The sequence below is a fragment of the Oncorhynchus nerka genome, linkage group LG22 (assembly GCF_034236695.1).
Source record: "Oncorhynchus nerka isolate Pitt River linkage group LG22, Oner_Uvic_2.0, whole genome shotgun sequence".
NCBI lineage: Eukaryota > Metazoa > Chordata > Actinopteri > Salmoniformes > Salmonidae > Oncorhynchus > Oncorhynchus nerka.
Genome location: NC_088417.1, coordinates 69256466 through 69267974, shown reverse-complemented (window position 1 = coordinate 69267974; position 11509 = coordinate 69256466).

Here is an 11509-nt window from a genome sequence, read left to right as displayed (position 1 = left end):
TGTTGGGGCTCTGTGGAGAAGATAGGGTACATCCTAGCATCCATGGGCCCTCCTGTGAGGTGTTGCCTGTAGGACCAGGGGACCCTAGCCTGGTAGGCCATCCTGTTTGACTCAGGCCTCCACTGTGTGGCACGCTGGTCTTGGTGTTGAGGCAGCCAGTAGAGCGCACTGTGCATGTACTGGGCAGACACCCGTTGGGCCTGGGTGGCAGAATGGGATAGGTAGCCCTGGGTCCTCCCTGTCCATGTCTGTGGGTAATACACCTGGGAATGACTGTGGACCCATGACCCCTTGGGCTGCTGAGGCCACATGTATGGAGCCTGCATCTGCGTGGAAGTGGTGTCCAGCATGGCTGAGGAGCTCATTTGTCTCATGTCACACACTAGACAGAGATGAATATGGAATGTCAACAACCACTGGGCAACAACTGGTTGAGTCAACGTTGTTTCGACGTCATTTCACCAAAAGGGAATTTTGTCTTTTTTTCACCAAACTTGAACCTAAATCCAATAACATGGTGACATTTTTTGTTGATTTCACAAGGAATTCTTGTTAGTTGACAACTCAACCAAATGTAAATCAAAACTAGACAATGAACTGACGTCTGAGCCCAGTGTGAAAGTTTCTCCCTGAATTTACAGCACAACATTTTGGTTACCAAGCAAGCTACGTTCACTTGAACAACTACCAATTAAGTTCAAGATATAGCTAGGTCTCACCTGGAGAGAGGCCACCAGTTATTCTGACAGGAAGAAGTTGGTCTTTTGAGGTTGGGAATTGAATCATGTCACTTTCTTTCAAGCGTAGATGGTGAATGATCATTTGGTTTTGTTGTAATTCAAGTGATTTCTGAACATTCTGTTTGGCATCATTCCTGAGGCAACGATGTTCTATGGATGAAGGCCCTTATGACATAAGAATATTCTGGTGGGAGAACTATATTGTTTTGTTGTGATTCAAATGATTTCTGAACATTCTGTCTGCTATTGTTCCTGTGGTAACCAAGTTCTACTGATCTTTTGACATTCTAAGATTCAAAATGTTTTTGACTATGGGTGTGCTTGTAAATTCACTCTGGAGTGCCAAAGTGCGCTCAGAATGCACTCTGGGCTTTTGTAAATTGGCTAGCTTGCTAGCTACTTCCAGACAGAAATGAGAGAGAACCTCACCAACCATTTTACTCGCCCTAGCAGAGCTGGTTAGGCTGTTTTCATGTTATCTAGAGCATTGGTGACTATAACATGCTGACTTCAACGGGCACGCGCCATCACACGCATGTTGATTTTGTCCATCTGGACGCAATCAGGACACGCAGGTTGAAATATCAAAACGAACACTGAACCAACTATATTAATTCTGGGACAGTTCGAAACACATGAAACATTCATGGACATTTAGCTAGCTAGCTTGCTGTTACTAGCTAATTTGTCCTAGTATATAAACATTAGGTTGATTTTTTACCTGAACTGTACAAGATCCCTGGATATTTGTAGAATATCAACCCATTTTGAGTCACACAAAATCATGTGTTCTCTACTCTGACAATTAATCAACAGATAAAAGGGGAAACCTAGTTAGTTTCTAGTAGTCTCTCCTCCTTCAGTCTTCTTCTTCTGTGGTATATTAGTGATCGTGCAATTGAAAGTGCATCTCACCACCTACTTTGCGGGATGGAAACAGGATTCCCAAAGATTTAACAAAATACAAAAAACTAAATAAACTACCAAAAAATACATTCATAAACTAAATCAAATAACATTTCTTTAAAAATACAAATAAAACCAATCGGATCCCTACACAGGCTAATGGGGAACCTAGGAGGGCTGGTCTTCCGGTGCCAGTACCCTTTGCAAGTCTTCAGATGTAAAATGTTTCAGTCCAAAAAACTTTTCAGCCGCAGCCACAATAATGTCCCGTTTTGTAGACTTCTTTGAGACTTGTGCCTTACAGTTTATAACTGTGGCAATGAACAGCACCAATCCACCTTTTTAACACAAACAGTATCTTTTGACTGGCAGCAAACATTTACTACAGGCTGGGGTGCGTCCACTTCCATATCTTCACTCTCATCTCTTGTTTTCTCAATTATTTTAATCGCCTCCGCATAGGAAATTAGATTAACCTCAATCTCCTTCACCCTTAGAGGGCACTCGGGATCATGATCCCCACCACAATTGCAACACCGTTGCCCTTCTACACACCGTTCCCTCAATATACTCTGCCTGCACACGCTTGAAACATGGCCAAATCCTTTACAATTCTTACACTGCAATAGTTTGGGGACGATAGCTCTTACAGTGTATCTTACATGACTCTTTATCAAAAAACAACCGACAGACTTCTTGTTTTTCTCCATTCACCCATCGGGTCAGACACCAGGCACCAACCACAACGGGAATTTTCTTCAGGTATTCAACCTGAACATCTGTCGTCACCCCTGAGATGACTCCTTTGCCGGGTGCTCTACTCCGAAGTTTAAAACACCTTACTTAACAAACACATCCAAACAATAAGTGAATCATTATTATTCATGCACGTATCCTCCACTCTAAGTTTTGACAATTTCCATTTTGTTCCAGTTTTCGCTACTACTGTTGTCCATTCAGAACATTCGTCTTCACCAACTTTGCTCGACACGCTGCTTGATTCAAACTCAGCATCCACTTCCGAAATCTTTTTCCTGAACCCGGAATTTCAATCAATTAAAATTAAAAGGGCTTTATTGGCATAGGAAATGTTTACATTGCAAAAGATAAACAAATAAACAAAAAAATAAAGAGTAAATATTACATTCACAAAGGTTCCAGAGGAATATAGAAAATTTAAATGTCATATTACGGCTATATACAGTGTTGTAACGTTGTGCAAATAGTACAAAAGGGAATATAAATCAACATAAATATGGGTTATATTTACAATGGTTGTTCTTTACTGTTTGTTTCATTACACTAGGTGAGACCAAAATGCAGACACAGGAGGCAGATGGTTTGAGTTTAAGATGTTTAATAAATCCAAAGGGAATAGGCAAGAGAATGGTCGTGGACAGGCAAAATGTCATAACCAGATCAGAGTCCAGGAGGTACAGAGCGGGAGCCAGGCTTGAGGTCAGGGCAGGCAGAATGGTCAGGTAGGCATGTACAGAGTCCAGAACAAACAAGGGTCAAAACCGGGAGGACTAGAAAAGGCAACACGGGAAAACCACTGATAGGCTTGGACATACAAGACGAACTGGCAAAGAGAGACAGGAAACACAGGGATAAATATACTGGGGAAAACAAGCGACACCTGGAGGGGGTGGAGACAATAACGAGGACAGGTGAAACAGATCAGGGTGTGACAGTTCGCCCTTTTCTTGTGGCAACAGGTCACAAATATTGCTGCTGTGATTGCACACTGTAGTATTTAATCCAATAGATATGGGAGTTTCTCAAAATTGGATTTGTTTTTTAAATTATTTCTGTGTCTGTGTAATCTGAGGGAAATATTTGTCTCTAATATGGTCATACATTTGGTAGGAGGTTAGGAAGTGCAGCTCAGTTTCCACCTCATTTTGTGGGCAGTGTGCACATAGCCTTTCTTTTGAGAGCCAGGTCTGGTCCAATGGCAGCCTCTCTCAATAGCAAGGCTATACTCACATAGTCAAAACGTTCCTTAGTTTTGGGTCAGCCACAGTGGTCAGGTATTCTGCCACTGTGTACTCTCTGTTTAGGGCCAAATAACATTCTAGTTTGCTCTGTTTTTTTTGTTTCTACTGAGTCAAGTAATTATCTTTTAGTTTTTTCATGATTTGTTTGTGTCTAATTGTGTTGCTGTCCTGGGGATCTGTGGGTCCTGTTTGTATATGTGAACAGAGCCCCAGGACCAGCATGCTTAGAGAACTCTTCTGTAGGTGATGGCTTTGTTAAGGAAGGTTTGGGAATCGCTTCCTTTTAGGTGGTTGTAGAATTTAACGGCTCATTTCTGTATTTGGTAATGAGCAGGTATCAGCCTAATTTTGTTCTGCATGCTTTATTTGGTGTTTTACGTTGTACACTGAGGATATTTTGCAGAATTCTGCATGCAGACTTTCAATTTGGTGTTTGTCCCAATTAGTGAATTATTGGGTGGTGAGCAGACCCCAGACCTCACCACCATAAAGGGCAATGGGTTCTATAACTGATTCATGTATTTTTTAGCCAGATCCTAATATGTTGAATTTTATGTGCCTTTTGATGGCGTAAAAGGTCCTTTTTACCTTGTCTCTCAGATCTTTCATAGCTTTGTGGAAGTTACTTGTGGCACTGATGTTTAGACTGAGGAATGTATAGTTTTTGTGTACTCTAAGGCAATGGTAATGGTGTCAACCATGGTGTCAACCTTTTTTTTTTAAAGAAAATAAACTCTGAAGATAGATGGGGGGGCAATCAATTCACATATGGTGTCCAGGGCACAGCTGGGGGCAGAGGGTGGTCTATAGCAAGCGGCAATGTGAGAGACTTGTTTCTGGATATGTGGATTTTTAAAAGTAGAAGCTTGAATTGTTTGGGTACAGACCTGGATAGTAAGACAGAACTCTGCAGGATATCTCTACAGTAGATTGCAACTCCTCCCCTTTGGCAGTTCTATCTTGTTGGAAAATGTTATAGTTAGGGATGGAAATTTCAGGGTTTTTGGTGGTCTTCCTAAGCCAGGATTCAGACACGGCTAGGACATTCAGGTTGGCAGAGTGTGCTAAAGTAGTGAATAAAACAAACTTAGGGAGGAGGCTTCTAATGTTAACATGGATTAAACCAAGGCTTTTTCGGTTACAGAAGTCAAGAGCACCCGAGGACACACAGGGCCTGGGTTAACCTCTACATCACCCGTAGGAACAGAGGAGGAGTAGAATGCCAAGAGTGTGCAAAGCTGTCATCAAGGCAAAGGGTGGCTATTTGAAGAATCTCAAATCTCAAATATATTGTGGAACCTCTTGGAACTACCCATCCCGGATCTGGGAGAATTGTCATCAACTACACTAATTAGCATAGCGCAACGGTCAAAAAAATATTACTAGAAAATATTCATATTCATGAAATCACAAGTGAAATATAGCGAAACACAGCTTAGCCTTTTGTTAATCACCCTGTCATCTCAGATTTTGAAATTATGCTTTACAGCCAAAGCAAGACAAGTGTTTGTGTAAGTTTATCGATAGCCTAGCATAGCATTATGTCCAGCTAGCAGCAGGAAGCTTGGTCACGAAAATTAGAAAAGCATTCAAAATTAATCGTTTACCTTTGATGACCTTCGGATGTTTTCACTCACGAGACTCCCAGTTAGACAGCAAATGTTCCTTTTGTTCCATAACGATTATTTTTATACCCAAAATACCTTCGTTTGTTGGTCACGTTACGTTGAGAAATCCACCGGAAATAGCGGTCACGACAACGCCAAAAAAAAATTCCAAATTATATCCATAATATCGACAGAAACGGCAAACGTTTTTTATAATCAATCCTCAAGGTGTTTTTCAAATATCTATTTGATAATATATCAACCGGGACAATTGGCTTATCAGTAGGAGCGAGAGGAAAAATGACTACCTCTGTCTTTTACGCAAGAATCACTCTGAGAGCCCTCAGCTAGCCACTTACGCAATGTAGTCGTTTACGCTCATTCTTCAACATAAAGGCGTGAAACTAGGTCTAAAGGCTGTAGATACCTTAGGGAATACGTAGAAAAAGGAATCTGGTTGATATCCCTTTCATTGGCCAATAGGGATGCATAGGAACACAACGGTTTCAAAATAAGAGGCACTTCCTGATTGGATTTTCCTCAGAGTTTCGCCTGCAATATCAGTTCTGTTATACTCACAGACAATATTTTGACAGTTTTGGAAACTTTAAAGTGTTTTCTATCCTAAGCTGTCAATTATATGCATATTCTAGCATCTGGTCCTGAGAAATAGGCCGTTTACTTTGGGAACGTTATTTTTCCAAAAATAAAAATAGTGCCCCCTAGTTTCAAAGGTTAACACTTTTTTGGTTACTACATGATTCCATATGTGTTATTTCATAGTTTTGATGTCTTCACATTCTACGATGTAGAAAATAGTAAAACTAAAGAAAAACCCTTGAATGAGTAGGTGTGGCCAAACTTTTGACTGGTACTGTATATGTTTTTGCTGTTTGTTCTTTGTTATAGAGCCAAAACGATTGGAGAAGTGGTATACCCATACATTTCCATACACACATCTTTGTGTTGTTGTTGGTTTAGTGTGTTCCCATTTTCCTAGAAGTGGTTAGATTCTATGGATTCTTCAGTACCATTGAGCTGATTTCTGATACGCTGTACCTTATATTTATTTCTGTATTGGTATTCTGGGTCTCTATGTTTTTGGTTGTATAGGTTTCTCAGTTTCTTTCTTAGATCTTTGGATTCTTCATCAAACCATTTGTCATTGTTGTTCATTTTCTTAGGTTGTCTGCTTGAAATGTTTTGATTTGATTGGGAAGCTGAGAGGTCAAATACAGTGCATTTGGAAAATAAGGTATTTCAGTTTTGTAAAAATGTCTTAAAACCTGTTTTCTGTTTATACTGTTTAAGTTTTCTACTGCCAAGTTTCCACCTTCGCTATTACAGTGAAACATTTTGTCCAGGAAGTTGTATAAAAAAGACAGAATTTGTTGTTGCCTCATTTTTTCGTAGGTTTCTACACTACTTTCCTTCCAACTATAGCATTTCTTAACATTATGCATTTCCTTTGGCTTTGATGCCTCATGATTGAATATTGCTCTGTTCAAGTAGACTGTGATTTTGCTGTGATCTGATAGGAGTGTCAGTGGGCTGACTGTGAACACTGAGAGACTCTGGGTTGAGGTCAGTGATAAAGTAATCTACAGTAGTGCTGCCAAAGGATGAGCTATAGGTGTACCTACTGTAAGTCCCCTCGAAGCCTACATTTGGCTACGTACAGACCCAGCATGTGACTGTGCTGCAGGAGTTGTGACCCGTTTTTGTTGGTTGTGTCTTGGGGGGAATATTTGGGACAGAATGCTGTCACCTCCAGGTAGGTGTTTGTCCCCCTGTTTGCTGAAAGCGTCAGGTTTTTGTCCAGTTCTGGCATTTAGGTTGCCACAGACATGTCCCTGGGCCTGGAAGTATTTGATATCTCCTTCTAGGATGGAGAAGCTGTCATCGTTAAAGTATGGGGATTCTATTGGAGGGAGAGATATGTAGCGCACACAAGGACATTTTTCTCTTATGTAAAATGTTCCTGTTTTGACTAATTTAATAGAGAGTGTTAGGTCTGCTCTATATCAAATTAGCATACCCCCAGAGTCTCTTCCCTTTTTTCACACCTGGTAGTATGGTGGATGGGACTACTAGCTCTCTGTAACCAAGAGGGCAACCGGTGGGTCTGTCTCCTCTGTACCATGTTTCTTGTAGGATGACAATGTCTGTATTTCCAATTTATGTGAGTAAAGTCTGGGTTCCTGCTGTTTAGGCCAAAGACAGGTGACCTCCAACCTTGTATATTCCAGGATGAGATAGTAAAAGCTTTGTGTTCAATCAACCATGTGGTTGTATGCTTCTAAAAACCAATGAGGAGATGGGAGCGGCGGGACTTGCAGTGCATTAAGCTTCAAAAATAGTTATATTTTAGCGTCTGGCTACACAGTCTCGTTAACATGTATGTGTACATTTATTTTGCAACGCTCAGTCATGCAATGCAGCAGTGTGTTCAGAATGTAACTGTGCTGTTAGCAACAATTACATAGTTTTTTTTGCTGACATTTACATGATGTAGGTCATATTCAACGGCTGTTATGCGTTTGCAAATTCCTCAGTTAATCTGTACTCTGGCACACAGACTAGAGTACTCTGAAATCGTAGAATTTACAAATGCACCCAATTAATAATATTGTAGCGACCTGCTTGGACAGTTATGTGCTTGAGTTCTGATGTTATTTTGTTGTGTGGTGATTAGGACACGTTTATCACTTTGCTCTGTATTTCGCAGAGAGCTTGATCCTATGTCCTGGACATTCATTTAATCATGATCTATTTAGGTCATTACAATATCATCTCTAATGGTAGCCTATTTGGTTTGTACAACAGATACATTCCTGAGGTGATTCCATCTGAAAGTGAATAACCCCCAACTGTATTTCATTGGAAACCAGACATTATTGTTTACATTCTCTGTGTGGTCATCTGACTAGCCCGTCCTTTTTCTGTTGGGGTCTGTCTCAAAAGTAAAGCGATCCCTACCCTGAAATACACTGGTACAGGTTGTGCTCACCTGGATGCTACAACAGGGACTTTTTGTGACGAATGGAGTCACCTCAATAACAGGAGACTTATGCTGCGTTCAAAACAACTGGGAAGTCGGAAAAATACGAGGTCAAATCGTGATGTCAGTGACCTTGCTGTCGGAAAATGTCGGAGCTCTAGAAAGAGGTATGAGTTCCCGAGTTAGAATTCTGAGTTGGATGATCATTCAAATTGTTTTTACCCAGTTGGAGACCATTTTTTCCCAGTTCCAAATTCCCAGTTGTTTCAAACAAGGCAACAAGGCAAGAGTCTAAAGGTTGAAATTACGCAAGCCAGTAGACTATTTGTCATCTTATCAGACACTCTAGTCAGTAGTCAGTCACACAACTGTAGCATTAGCCAAATAGACTGACCCGTTTAAAAATATATATATATACCAAATTCAAAGACAGATTAGAGAAGGGGATTATCTGAAACAGTGGTAATTTAACAGTAGCCTAACATATTACACCATAGAGCTAAAACAATTCACATGTTCACTGAAATCTGAGGACTGTTTTGCTTTCTTTTTTTGTAACCTGACAGAGCTTGTCTAACCAGATCTGAGCTGGTGTCTCTGAAGTTGTGAACAAGCAGCAACCTGTAGACAAGAGATCGCCCCGGGGTTAAGATGTTGGTGCACTGAGGCAGACATGATGATTTCATATAGATTAATGGCTGGATACGTAGACGCTAAAAGCACAGTGTTGAACTCATGGAAAGTTACTCATTGACTGAGTCGAGAGGCAGAGAGAGAAGGCGGCTGGTTAGTGGGTGTTATCACAGGCATGACCAGGATCATGTCCAGTGACTTGGAAAACAAACAGTTTAATGGATATTATTTCTGTTGTGTCTAGATAATATAGACAACTATGTTACTGTGTATCTTATTATTGATGTGCCTATTTTCAATCTGTTCATTTTGTTCAACATTATTTACAGATTAAAATAGTACATTTGCCTCTGTAGTGCATGCCTGCATAAGTCATTTGAGTTGTTCATCCTCTTCCAATCCAAGTGCTTCTTCATAGTGAATGAGATCCATTTTGGGAGCTGGTTACATGATTAAATAAATATTTGTTCCTAACTTTTCACCCCCTAAAATGCAGAGAACCAAAATGTTCACCCACACCACCTGCTGGAGGTCATAGACTTTGTTCAGGTTGTGTACCTGTAGCACTTTGTCTGGCCAGGAGGTGGCTCTGTTACCCTGTCTTTATGATATGTTGTCCATCATGTTTACACGTGTGTTAATTGTGATGTAGATTTTTAGAGGACAAAGAGAATATTAGCATAGTGGTACATTTGTTATGGTTCACAAGCTCCTCAATTACAGCCGTCTACTGAAGCTACAGCTGTTTGTTTGTTTTAGTCCCTATAATAAAGCTAAATGTGATGGTTACTGAACAATCAATGCAACATAAATCAGATTTGTCTGATTTGAAATGGGGAAGGCATGTTTCTTGTTTGATGAAGCAGAATCATTCTGACAAAAACAGCTCTTTATTTTGGTGCCAAATTGAAGGTGCTGTGTGTTGTGTCCATGATGCTGGCATGAGACGAAACACTAGAACAGGCTGGTACATGTCACATATTAACGACCATTGTTAAATTGCACTGAAATAGATACAGAAGCAGGCTGCACTGAATCAACATACGTTGTTTTAGAGGACAAAGATGTTGGATTAAGGACATTTTATACCTGAAAAACACATATCTGTGGACTATCAGCGGGGCCTAATTAGTCATTAAGCCTCTTTCAAGATATGTTGCTGCCATATAATCATTGAGCAGCAGTGGATCTCTGCATATAAAAGTCCATGTGTTTTGGTATTAGACTTGAGCAAATTTGTAAAATGAGGACTGTTTAGAAATACCCTCCTGAAGTAATTCCCTTTATATGGGCCAACTCATGGTGGTTGATGAATGACACTGCAACTGCTGTGTGGCAATGGGTAAAACACTCAATGGTCAGTTTCCAATGGGGCCATAATAACCCTGATGGGGAGTAGTAGGTGATAAATATTGTCATGGCTTCATGGTCAGGATGAGCAGAGATTACAAACGGCAGGGTGTAGTAGGGAGGCCTAACAGAGGAGGCCAGAGAGACATAATCACTCGCTGCTTGTCAAGGGATCATAAATTCACAGCACCACTCCATAATAGGACAAAGGCCTCATTTATCTACTGCTTCTCAGTCCCGGTCCTAAGCGGGATTTGTCTCACGGGAAAAAACATTTCAGTGGACCTCTTAACAGTGGAGAGACACATTTTAAGTGTTAAAGCTAATTTCCTGCAATTCTACATATTTTTGCCATGACATGCCATTTTGGTCTTAATTTAAGGTTCGGGTTAAGCATAATGTTAGCAGTGTGGTTAAGGTTAGGGTTTAAGTTAGGGTTAGGTTTCAAAATTGAATAAGATAAATAGTAGAAATGGGCAGGTTTAGCCATAATTGTGGAGAGGTTCGGTGAGATTTTGTTTACATACAAAGCTTCTCTTTCTCACCCTCACATAACCTGTAGCCTTGTCCCAGATGTGTGTGCTGTCTTGTCAACTCTTATGGACAGGTGTGACAATTTATCACATAATCAGAATTACCTTTATTCGCCAAATACATTTATACATACTCAGAATTTTACTTGGTGATATGGTGCTGGTAGTGATAGACAACGTTTAAAGACAGAACACAGACAGTATAGTTTAAACAAAGTTTACATACTGTAATACATTATATACAACTTGGCAGAGTGAGTATAGAGCTATAGAGAATGGGCAGGGGATATACAAATATACAAACAGTAGGTATACAGTTGATCTACAATGGATGTACAAATGTACTGAATCGGTATGAATATATCTAAATGCAGAGAGATGAACAGAGTGCAAATGTATAGTATAGTGCAGTTATTTTGTGTACAGTTCAGAGATGGCTTAATGTGTTGTGCAGCAGAGAGTGCATAGTCCTTTACTCTCTAGCGGCCAGATGGTGAGGGCCACAGCCCGGGGAAAAAAACTGTTCAAGTAGCGGGAGGTTTTGGTCCTGAACTGCCTGCCAGAGGAGAATTTTTAGAAGAGGGGTTGACCGGGGATGGAGGGGTCAAATAGCCTGTAGGTGTGTTTTGGGTCATTGTCTTGTAGAAAAACAAATGATAGTCCCACTAAGTGCAAACCAGATGGGATGGCGTAACGCTGCAGAATGCTGTGGTAGCCATGCTGGTTAAGTGTGCCTTGA